The sequence below is a fragment of the Mastomys coucha genome, unplaced genomic scaffold (assembly GCF_008632895.1).
Source record: "Mastomys coucha isolate ucsf_1 unplaced genomic scaffold, UCSF_Mcou_1 pScaffold21, whole genome shotgun sequence".
Lineage (NCBI taxonomy): Eukaryota > Metazoa > Chordata > Mammalia > Rodentia > Muridae > Mastomys > Mastomys coucha.
The window spans coordinates 116714727-116726553 of record NW_022196904.1 but is presented as its reverse complement, the minus strand read 5'-3'; the positions used below and the strand labels follow the sequence as shown (position 1 = coordinate 116726553).

At 45.6% G+C, this 11827-nt stretch overlaps 1 long non-coding RNA gene across 1 annotated transcript in view; it reads right to left on the bottom strand.

Annotated features, from left to right (window-relative positions):
• LOC116103026 overlaps positions 1 to 6003 on the bottom strand; it is a 16553-nt gene extending 10550 nt beyond the window's left edge. Inside the window, exons 1-2 of the long non-coding RNA XR_004123360.1 lie at positions 5893 to 6003; positions 5176 to 5348 (exon numbers count right to left, since the gene is read on the bottom strand). This is a non-coding gene — a long non-coding RNA (uncharacterized LOC116103026). The remainder of the gene's footprint in view (positions 1 to 5175; positions 5349 to 5892) is intronic.
• Between the last annotated feature and the right edge of the window lie 5824 nt (positions 6004 to 11827).

Sequence of the window (11827 nt, the reverse complement as noted above, 5' to 3'; positions counted from 1 at the left end):
TACACACACATACACACACATACACACACACACATACACACACATACACACACACATACACACACACAGATACACACGCACATATGCAGGATATATACACATGCACACACACATATAGAACACACATGCACATGTGCTTACACAAACACACACAAATATGCAGGATATATACACATGCACATACACATATAGGACACATACACGCACATGTGCTTACACACACACATATGCAGGATATGTACACTTGCACACATATAGGACACACACGCATGCACATGTGCTTACACACACACACACACACACACACACACACACACACACACACACTGCAGCTCTTCCTTGGTCACCTGTGCTGCCTTCACCTCATCTGTCTGAGTTCTATGCAGCAGATTTTTAAAGACAGGTTCTCAGCCTGGCAGTGGTGGCACATGACTTTAATCCCCAACATGCAGGAGGCAGAGGCAGGGCTGATCTCAGAGTTCAAGACCAAACTGATCTACAAAGAAAGTTCTAGAACAGCCAGGGCTATACAGAGAAACTCTGTCTTGAAAAAACTAAAGAGTCAGGCAATGATGGCGCACGCCTTTAATCCCAGCACTTGGGAGGCAGAGGCAGGTGGATTTCTGAGTTCAAGGCCAGCCTGGTCTACAGAGTGAGTTCCAGGACAGCCAGGGCTGCACAGAGAAACCCTGTCTGGAAAACAAACGAACAACAAACAAACAAAAAAGAAAAGGAAAACCTAAAAGAAAGGAAGGGAAGGAGGGAAGGAGAGGGGTGGGGGTGGCAGAGAGAACCCATACATTAAAGATGTGTGCTTGCTGCAACTGTGTTTTCTTAAAATCTGACTCTACGGTCCCAACTTGCTTCTGCTGGTTAAGTGAAGGCAGCCAGTCCCACACTTTCATGTTAACATCGCCTACTCGGCTGTGGAATGCTCTTCAGTCTCCTGCAATTTTTATTTTGCAGTTTTGTCCTAGTTGTCTATGCCTTTGTTTTCTGTGTTGCTTTCTGTGGCTTTTATTTGTTTGGGGGCTGGGTGTTCTGTAGCCCAGATCGCTCTTGAACTTCCTAAGTAGCCCAAGCAGGCTTTGAACTCAAAATCCTGGCTCCACTCTGGGGGGTTACAGGACCGCCCTGTTGTCTCTGTAAGGACTTTGACTTCATGAAATAGGGTGTCGCAAGAGGTGGGTTGCTGCCAAATGGCTTAGGAAGGCAGGTTAAATCATGCACAGCTGGAGCCTGCCAGAGGCAAGAGGAGGCAGGGTGTGGAGACTGTGACCCACCCCTACCTAACACGGAGTGGCCCGAGGTTGGATAACTGCCTTAAAGCCACACCTCCAGGCCAGGCGAGTAGAGTTTCCCAGGGACTTTGTGCAAAGGAGGTCCAGGGAAGCCTAAGGTCCTGGACTTGGGAGGTAACCTCTTCAGCAGGCTCAGAGAGGTGCCTCTGTGGCACCGCCCCTGAGACCATGAGCCTCCGATCTAGTTCAGGTTAAGTGGTAAGAGTAAGGTCTGGAACCAGGGCCCTGACCTTGATAAGAGAGGGATTGGATCCACTAGGTAATGTCAAGGGAGCCTGCCTCTTCAGGGAGGTCTCTAGGCCCGTGTATTTAGGTTCCCAGAAGGGTAACGACTAAGCAGGTGTAGGGCTGTGCTTAACCCTCTTTGTGAGCCGGGCGGTGGTGGCGCACGCCTTTAATCCCAGCACTTGGGAGGCAGAGGCAGGTGGGTCTCTGAGTTCGAGGCCAGCCTGGTCTACAGAGTGAGTTCCAGGACAGCCAGGGCTACACAGAGAAACCCTGTCTCGAAAAACCAAAAAAAAAAAAAAAAAAAACCCTCTTTGTGGCTGTGAGCAAACCCTCCATTTCGTCATCTTACTGTGGTGGGGTTTGTCTAGATGTCCTCTATGGCCCTTTTAGTTCTTCCCTGTCCTGAAGCAGCCTTGATAAGCTAAGAAAGATGTATGACGGTTCTTTGTAAATGTCTGGTGAATACAACTCCTTAGCAGTGCACACATATTGCTAGCTTCAAGTGCTCTGAAGTTGTAGGGGAGGAGTAAAAGTCTGGGATAGTAACCAAAAAGAAGTTAGGGCAGGTCGGCATACCTCTGGCTGATCGCCCGCAGCCCCGGAGGCAAGCCAGTGCCGTCCTTCCTCCCCTGTGGGAGATGGAGCTTGAAGTCAGCTAAGTCACAAAGAAGGGCTGCAGTTTTCTGACTTAGCAGGCAGTTCCTTTCCCCAGAGTCAGCAAATAGAGGGTGGGCACAAATGAGTGAAAACAGGGAAAGACAATTGGTCCACAGCAACTAGCAGAGGGACTACTTTGCTGTGCCTCATTTCCTTATCCTATCCTTCCCACATGTAGGGAGACTCATAGAGAAAACAGAGTAAAATGCAAAACAGAGACAGGCATAGTGGTTCTCTCTCCCTTTCTATGCTCCAAATTGACCTTGCAAATCATTTCCCTGGTCACTTGTCTGCCTTTCAAAAAGAACCAGGATGAGGAAGCAGCTTTCCCCCCAGCGCCTGTGGCTTTGGAAGAGTCACCGCTCATGGGCCCTTTCCTCCATCTCACCCCTAACAATGCTTCTGATTGAGGCTGTTCCTGAAATAGCTGCAAGTTTGCACCAACCTGGAGTGTGGCTTCACAGTGTTTGACCAGGTCGATGTGTCAGCCGTGAAACCCAAAGTAATGACTCTGGAAAATGAATCTGTTGTCCCAAGGGTTCAAAGAACAGGACTTCTGGGAAACTCCGTCTCTGAGAGCATTAAAATGGCCAGGTTGAGTTTCAGAACACATTTGTGAACGAGCTATTAAGGTATCCGGATAGGACCAGAAGTGTGGTGGCTCCTGTGGGAGAGTACTGGACGAGCATCAGCAGAGGGATTCTTAGAAGCAGGGGTCAGCTTCTCAGTGTACCAACCAAGTCCTGGGAGGCAGCCTCCGCCCACACATCACCAGGACAGTAGGTATTGTAAGGAAAAATTAAAGCTTTAAACCTGTGCTGACTAGGAAGAAAAGTTATGGGCCTAAGAATCCATCACAAACTGGCCACATAGGCCTGGGAAAGAGCAAACAAGTTGTTAGATATCATAAGAGCTGGCAAGTCAAGAAGACATAAAACTATAAACATAGAGGAAAACATGTCTAGGCAAACGAGGACATGTCCAAGGCCCAGGCCTGTAAAGACGTGCCTGGCGGACACTAAGTAATGGACCATCTGGTCCTCTCAGATATGGTTTAAGGTCAGATGCTCTGTTGACTCAGATTAACACCAACCTTAGGAATTTTCCACTTTGTTCTGCACGTAATAGTTAATATTTGAACTAGCCAATCATGTATGACCACACTGATCCCTTTGTTCCCTCAGACCTTTTCCCTATAAAAACCCCTAACTTTCAAGCCTTGTGGTCGGCTCCATTATCTCCTGCGTGAGATAACTGTGGTGCCGAACCAGGGCGTCCTGAAATTAAAATATACCTCTTGAAATTACATCAAGATGTGGTCTCTCGTGATTCCTTGGGTGTACGTCCTCCTGAGATTTGAGTGGGGATCTCCCCCAGGGGTCTTTCAGTATGTGGTACTGTCAGAGCCTTGGAAAACCCATGCAGGAAATAGTACTAATTGCTTTGAAATGTAGAGATAAAACAATAGCCAGGTGGATTTCTGAGTTTGAGGCCAGCCTGGTCTTCGGAACGAGTTCCAAGACAGCCAGGGCTACACAGAGAAACCCTGTCTCGAAAAACCATAAAAAAAAAAGGAAGCAGCCAGTGGGCTGGAGAGAGGGCTCAATAGGAGAGCACATTGCTCTTGTGTAGAATGGACCCCGGTCTGCTTCTCTAATGCACATGGATGCTTACAACTGTCTCTAACGCAGGTTCCAGGGGAGCCCAACCCTCTCTGGCCTCCAAGAGCACAGGCATGGACATGGCACACAGATACACACGGAGGCAAACATATACATTAAATAAAAACAAACAAAACTTTAAAAAAAAAAAAAAGCACTTGTTCGAGGCCAGTCTGGTCTACAGAGTGAGTTCCAGGACAGCCAGGGATACACAGAGAAACCCTGTCTCAAAAGAAAAAAAAAACAAAAGCCAAAAACCAAAAAAACCAAACCAAAACAAAAAAGCACTTGGGGGACTGGAGAGCTGGCTCAGCGGTTAAGAGCACTGACTGCTCTTCCAGAGGTCCTGAATTCAAATCCCAGCCACCGCCACCACCTGATGGCTCACAGCCATCTGTAATGAGATCTGATGCCCTCTTCTGGTGTATCTGAAGATAGCTACAGTGTACTCATATAAATATAAATAAATCTTTAAAAAAAGATTTTATGTATATTTTATGTATATGGGTACACTGTAGCTGAACAGATGGTTGTGAGCCTTCATGTGGTTGTTGGGAATTGAATTTTTAGGACCTCTGCTCTCTCCAGGTCAGCCCCGTTCGCTCCAGCCCAAAGATTTATTTATTATTATACATAAGTACACTGTAGCTGTCTTCAGACGCTCCAGAAGAGGACGTCAGATCTCATTACGGGTGGTTGTGAGCCACCATGTGGTTGCTGGGATTTGAACTCAGGACCTTTGGAATAATCAGTGTTCTTAAATGCTGAGCCATCTCACCAGCCTAAATAAATCCTTTTTTTTTTTTTTTTTAAAGCACTTGGAAAGAACCAGCAGGTTGCAAGTTTTTGTTGTTGTTGTTGTTTGTTTTTTGTTTTGCTTTTTTCCGAGACACGGTTTCTCTGTGTAGCCTTGGCTGTCCTGGAACTCACTCTGTAGACCAGGCTGGCCTCGAACTCAGATATCCGCCTTGCCTCTGCCTCCCGAGTGCTGGTATTAAAGGCGTGTGCCACCACTGCCCTGCTAGGTTGGAAGTTTTATAGCAACACTGACTCAGGGGTTTAAAGTGGGAACTTCCGGTTTCTTTGGAAAGTCGGTTATGTCAAACGATGCTTTGCTGGGCACACAGGTGAAAGGTGTTGCTATAGCAGACACATGAAAGGACACGTGATATTTGGAAGGAATAGAAATATGACCCCAGGACAGTGGGAGCTTGAGCACTGGCTTGCTTTGCTCCGCTTCGGTATTCTTCACTAATGGCACATATGTATTGGTTTGCTTTACATTGCATTGAGCTTCACTTATGGTGAAGTCATAGAGAGACACTCACCGAAGAACTTCTCATGAGGTTCCTGTGGCGTCTTTCGACTTCCATGGTAGACTTCACCACCAGCAGTTGGCAAACCTTGCTGTTTCTTCAGGACTGAACTGCACTTGTAGTCCTGTGTGGTGTGTGCTGAGGTCTGCAGCTGATTCGTGAATGGCATTTGGTAGTGGACTGGACTGAGAACAACGAAGATTGGAATTGCTCCCAAAAACTATTTATTTCTTTCTTTGAGACATGGTTTCTCTGTGTAGCCCTGGCTGTCCTGGAACTCACTCTGCAGACCAGGCTGGCCTCGAACTCAGAAATCCACCTGCCTCTGCCTCCCAAGTGCTGGGATTAAAGGCGTGAGCCACCACCGCCCAGCCCAAAAGCTATTTCTAAACAGGTCCACTTCCCTTTCTTTAACCGCAGCTCTCCTTCCAGGAGTCCCAGCTGAACTTGGGACTTGTCTTATTCTGACAGAGGGAACACTGTCAGAGAAGCCTCAGCCAAGCTTGCTCGCTCTTTCTAAGCACTCCTTTTCTCCTTAGTCATAACAACCCATAGTAAAATATCTTTAATAAAATGTCCAACAGTGTTTCAGACTCCCTACACCTGAAATTCTGAGTTAAAGCTGTGAATCTCGATTTTCTCTGATTCCAAGTCTGGAAAAGGCTAAGGGAACTTCTCAAGGGCTCTTCCTGCCCTGCCCTGCCCTGCCTCTCTCTGGCTCTGCCTTACCCCAGATACCAAGCTTCTTGCCTGCAGTGTTGGGGGCTCAGCCGTGGCAAGGCAGGAGACCTCCATGGACACGTGGGCAAGCCCTTGGAGCAGGGCAATGTCTGTTAGCACTCATTCTAGAGTTTGGAATGTGGAATCAGAATCAGGCTGGGATTTTGCCCACTAGGTCTCATAGATACGACTGGATCCAGAGCAGAGCCTCTTGGTTGGTGGGCTGTGAAGTGCTCTGGCCTTCAAGGGTGAGTAAGGCTTCTAGACCTCCAGTTTCTGGGGCTGCCTCTTAAGCACCTTTGGACGGCTAAGCATGTGGTGCTTGCAGCCATGGAGTGACCAGAAACTCAGCATCTGTGACTCATCTAAAGAACCTCATCACAGTGCATGCATCCTCAGCCCTTACCACTACTACACTGTAGCTAACTACTACAATGTCTGCCACGTACCAGGCCTTGTAGTAGTTAGCTGCTAGGGAAGACAGGCACACAGACCTTCCAATGAAACTGGTATGTATTTTGCATGCATAGGATAATGTCATTTTCATGGGTAATTGTTTATTGGTCACATATTATATCCATGTCTATTACATTTTATATTAATTGGGCTTTAATATACATATTTGTCTACTTGGTTTTGTTGTTGTGTTTTGTTGCATTTTGTTTTGTTTTGAGACAGGGACTTTCTCCACAGGCTTGGTTGTTCCAGAATTCACTATATAGAACTGGCCTTGAACTCATGAAGAAATTTTCTTTTCTTTTTTTCTTTCTTTTTTTTTTTTTTTTTTTTTTTTTTTTTTTTTTTTTTTTGTATTTTTGAGACAGGGTTTCTCTGTGTAGCCCTGGCTGTCCTGGAACTCACTCTGTAGACCAGGCTGGCCTCAAACTCAGAAATCCGCCTGCCTCTGCCTCCCAAGTGCTGGGATTAAAGGCGTGTGCCGCCACCGCCGGCAAAGAAATTTTCTTATTTTTACTTATATGTATATGGGGTTTGGGTGGTAGACTTGGTCAGAAGAGGGCATTGGATTCCCTGGAGCCAAAATTACAGGTGGTTGTGAACTGCCCCATGTGAGTGCCCAGAACCGAAGCCCCAGTCCTCTGAAAGCGCTATTAACTGCTTACCAATCTTTCCAGCCCCTATCTCAGGCTTCTGTTCACAGCCTCACTGCACAGCCCAGGCTAGCCTTAAATTCGTGATTCACCTGCATCTGTCCCTAGGAGTGCATGTTATGGAAGTGAACCACCGTGCACCCCGTGCAGTGGTGGCTTGGTTATCCTAACTTAGCCAGCACTCCGTGCTGATGGCTGGCTGTCAGGAAGGCTCACAGAGTAGAAGTAGCCCTGGACTTGGTGAACAAAATCTGCTGTCCAGGGAAGATGGTGTCGGTGTTGTGGGGCAGTCACATGGGTCTCAGGTTCATTAAGTGCAGTGGGGCACTTGCCCTAGATGCATGTGAAGGTTCCCCAGACTCTGAGTGGCCACTGAACATAGTGCTGGGTCCCAAGAATGAAGTGAATTGGAGAGACCAGGGCACAGCCTCCATTTGCATAATAGTCCTCTGGGGCTGGCATCCAGGTGTAGACTACATGAAATCCTACGGCTGGATATGGCGCATGCTTATAATCCCGAGAGCCACAGGCAGAGGCAGGTGGGTCTCTGAGTTTGAAGCCAGCCTGGTCTATAATATGAATTCCAGAACAATCAGGACTACACAGAGAAACCCTGTCTCAGAGAAAAAAGTTTGGATCTGTCTATGCAGCACACTTCCTTATTCATTTCTCTGTTGCTGCAGCAGTGAGTACCAAGGTAGAGGTGTCTCTATGATACGTGGACCTAAAGCCTTCTGGGTAAAAACCAAGGGGATATAGCTGGGTCAGAAGGCAGGTGTATTTTTAGTTTTTCCAGAAATTGCTGTTCTGATTGCCATAGAATCTGAAGTAGATTCTATTCCCCACCAGCAGTGTAAATTCTGGTTGTTAGAAATAATTTCAGTGGCTAGGCAGTGGTGGTGGCACACACTTTTAATCCTAGCCCTTGGGAGGCAGAGGCAGGTGGATTTCTGAGTTCGAGGCCAGCCTGGTCTACAGACTGAGTTCCAGGACAGCCAGGGCTACACAGAGAAACCCTGACTCGAAAAAAGAAAGGAAAAGAAAAAGATGTATTGCTCTTTCATGTGTATGGGTATTTTGTCTGAATACATGTTTGAATGCTGTGTGCTCTCCTGGCACTTGAAGGAGACAGAAGCAAGGAACCAGATACCCTGGAACTTGAGTTACTGATAATTATGAGCCACCGTGTGGATGTTGGGAACCAAACCCCAGATCCTCTTGCAAGAGCAGCCGGTGCTCCTTAACCACTGATCTGTCTTTTTAGGCCTTTGTTGTTGCTCAATTGTTGGGGGTTCTGTTTGTTTGTTTGTTTTTTAAATTCTTTATATATTCTAAGTTTTGTTTGTTTGTTTTTCGAGACAGGGTTTTTCTATGAGGAACTGTCTTGATTTGATTTAGGAGGACCCACTGAACTGTGGGTGGTGCCACTCCTCAGAAGGTTGAACAGGAGCGACCAGGAAGGAAAGGGCTAAGCAGCATTCTCCATGGTTTATGTTAGCATCCAGAACCTGCATCAGTTTATGCTTCAGCTTCTGCTTGAGCTCCTTCTCTGACTCCCCTCAATGTTAAACCCTGACCTGAAAGTATACATTTAAATAAACCCTTTCCTCCCAGACCTGAAAATATACATTTAAATAAACCCTTTCCTCCCAGACCTGAAAGTATAAATGTGAATAAACCCTTTTCTCCCAAGTTCCTTTGGTCATCATGGTTTTTATCACAGCAACAGAAAGTAGACTGGATCTAGGTCTAACTTATCACTCGCTGGCCTTTCCCCTGGACACTGGGGTCCTTTTCAAAGTCTTCTCTATGTCCTCATCTTGAAATGTCTTTCCTGATTCTTCTTCTAACAGTTTCAGAGTCTCCTGTCTTTTGTTAAAGGTGTTTGATCCATTTAGGGCTCACTTTGGGGGAGGGGTGAGATAGGATCTAGCCTGGTCTTTGTCATGTAGACCCCAGTTTTCCCAGCACCATGTTAAAGAGGTTGGATTTCTCTGTCGTTTATTCTTGACATCATTGTCAGAAATCAGGTGGTTGTGGCTGTGTGGCTTTATCTGGATCTTGTTCTCTGTCTGGTTGTTTTACACATCTGTGACGGTGTCATGCTCTTCTTATTACCAGAATTCTATGCTTCCAACCCATGAGCATCTGGGGCAGAGAGGTTTCCATGTGTTAGTGTCTTCTTAAGTTTGTGGGTGTTAGGAACCAAACCCTGGTCCACAAAAACAGGCAATGACCTTTAACTGCCGAGCCATCTCCCCAGCCTCACCCAGTCAGTTCCTCTGAGTGCTTGCTATTGGTGTGTAGAAAGGATAGCGGGTTTTCTGTGTGTGTTAATCTTGTATCTTGCTGCTCTGCTAAAAGAGCTCATCAATTCTAAGAACTTTCTGCACAGCCTGTAGGTCTAATGTGTAGAATCATATTAACTGCCAATAGTGGTGATTCTTTTATTTCTCTTTTACTTGTTTTTTTATCTTATTTATTTTCTTTCTCTTTTTTGACTTAGTTAAAATGTATAGCACTATAATGGGTGGAGAGGAGAAAGAGTACAGCTCTGTCTTGTTCCTGTCATCAGGAAAAACAGGAAAAATGCTTTCAGATTCTACCTATTTAGTACAAGGTTGGCTACATTTTTTGTTTGTTTGTTTGTTTTTGTTTTTTGGGTTTTTTTTTTTTTTTTTTTTTTTTTTTTTTTTTTTGTCAAGACAGGGTTTCTCTGTGTTGTCCTGGCTGTCCTGGAACTCAGTCTGTAGACCAGGCTGGCCTCGAACTCAGAAATCCACCTGCCTCTGCCTCCCAAGCGCTGGGATTAAAGGTGTGGGCTACCACCGCCCAGTTACATGTTGTTTTAAGACAGGGTCTCACTTTTGCCCTGGTTGGCCTGGAACACACAGAGATCCAGCTGCCTCTCTGAGCTCTAGGAACAAGACCTATACCACCATTCCTGGTCTACAAGGCTGTTGTGTGTTACCATTTTTATGTTGGGTTTGTGGCTCCATGTGCCTCCTACTCTTAGTTATTCAAAGATCTCATCAGGAAACTGTCTGGTTGGATGTTGTCAAAGGTCTTTTCCACATCTGTTAACCTTTAGTCCAGTTATACAACATATTACATTTATAGACCATTCCTGCTTCTTTGAAATAAAGCCAACTTCATCCTGGCAAACAACTTTTTAAGGCTTTTTGTTTTGTTTTGTTTTTGTTTTGGAACTCACTCTTGTAGGCCAGGCTGGCCTCGAACTCAAAAATCCACCTGCCTCTGCCTCCCAAGTGCTGGGATTAAAGGTGTGTGCCACCACTGCCTGGCCAGCATGAACTCTTAACTGCTAACTATCCTTTCAGTCCCAAGAATGAATTTTTTTTTAAATGTGTTCTTAAACTTGGTTTGCAAATATTTTATTGAGAATTTTTGTATCAATGTTCATCAGGGAGATTGGTCTGCAATTTTTTTGTTGTGGTAGTTTTATCTCTTTTTGGTATGGGGTAATATTGACTGGCTTTGTAAAGAGTTGGGCAGCTGGGCTGGAATGATGGCTCAGCAGTGAGGAGCACTGGTGCTCTTACAGAGAACCTGGACTCAGTTCCCAGGACCCACCCACAGGCTCACAACTGTAACTCCAGTTCCAGGAGATCTGACAGCATCTTCTGGCCTCTGCAGGGACCAGGCATGAAAGTGGTGCACAGACATGCATGCAGGCAAAACACCCATACACATCCCACATCTCTCCCTCCCTCTTTCTGTCTCCCTCCCTCTTTCCCTCCCTCCATCCTTTTACCTCTGTCCCTCCTTCTCTCCTTCCCTCCCTCCTGCTTGCTCTCTTGCTTTCTTTTTTAAGTCCAGTAAGTAGTTCGTTCTTTCCTATTGCTGATCACTAAAGGTCTTGTGGGATTCAGCAATGAATACACTAGGTCCTGTACCTTTTTTATTTGAGAGTTTGTATTACTGCTTTAGTCCCATTGCTTGTTACAGATCTGCTGAACTCATTTGTCTTCAGGGCTGGGAAGGTGGCTCAGCAGTTGAAAGCATTTGCTGTATGTACAATTATGACAGCTGGAATTCAGGTCCCAGCACCTACATACACAGGCATCCAGCACACACATCTGTAACCGTAGCTTTTAGGTGACAGAGACAGGAGGGTCTGTGGGGCTTCCTGATTTCCTGTTTACGTGAGAAAATGCAAGCCCTATGTTGAGAGAGAGACCACATCTCAAAAGAGTGGGTGGAGAGTGACGGGAGGCAGGCACCATACTTTCCTTTGGCCTCTACAAATACACTTAAACATACATGCACATATACTTAAACATACATGCACATATACATTCATACACATATACTTAAACATACATGCACATACACTTAAATGTATATCCACATATAAACATACACATATATAAACAAATAAAATAATATTCTTAATTTTAACATTATATTTTTGTGTGGGTATGTGAATGTTGGAGCCTGCATGTGAGGTTAGGCAATAACTTGTGGAAATTGGTTCTCTCTATCACAATCTCGGTTTTGTGGCCCCAATACATGTCATCACGCTTGGCAGCGAGTACCTTTAGCTGCTAAACCATATTGCCAGCCCAGTAGACAATTTTTTATTTATTTATTTTTTTTGAGACAGGGTTTCTCTGTGTAGCCCTGGCTGTCCTGGAACTCACCCTGTAGACCAGGCTGGCCTTGAACTCAGAAATCCACCTGCCTCTGCCTCCCATGTACTGGGGATTAAAGGTAATGTGCCACCACTGCCCAGCCGACAAATTTTTATTTCATTTTTTAAAAAAGTATTTACTGGGTGGTGGAAAGATGGCTCAGAGGTTAAGAGTACTGAT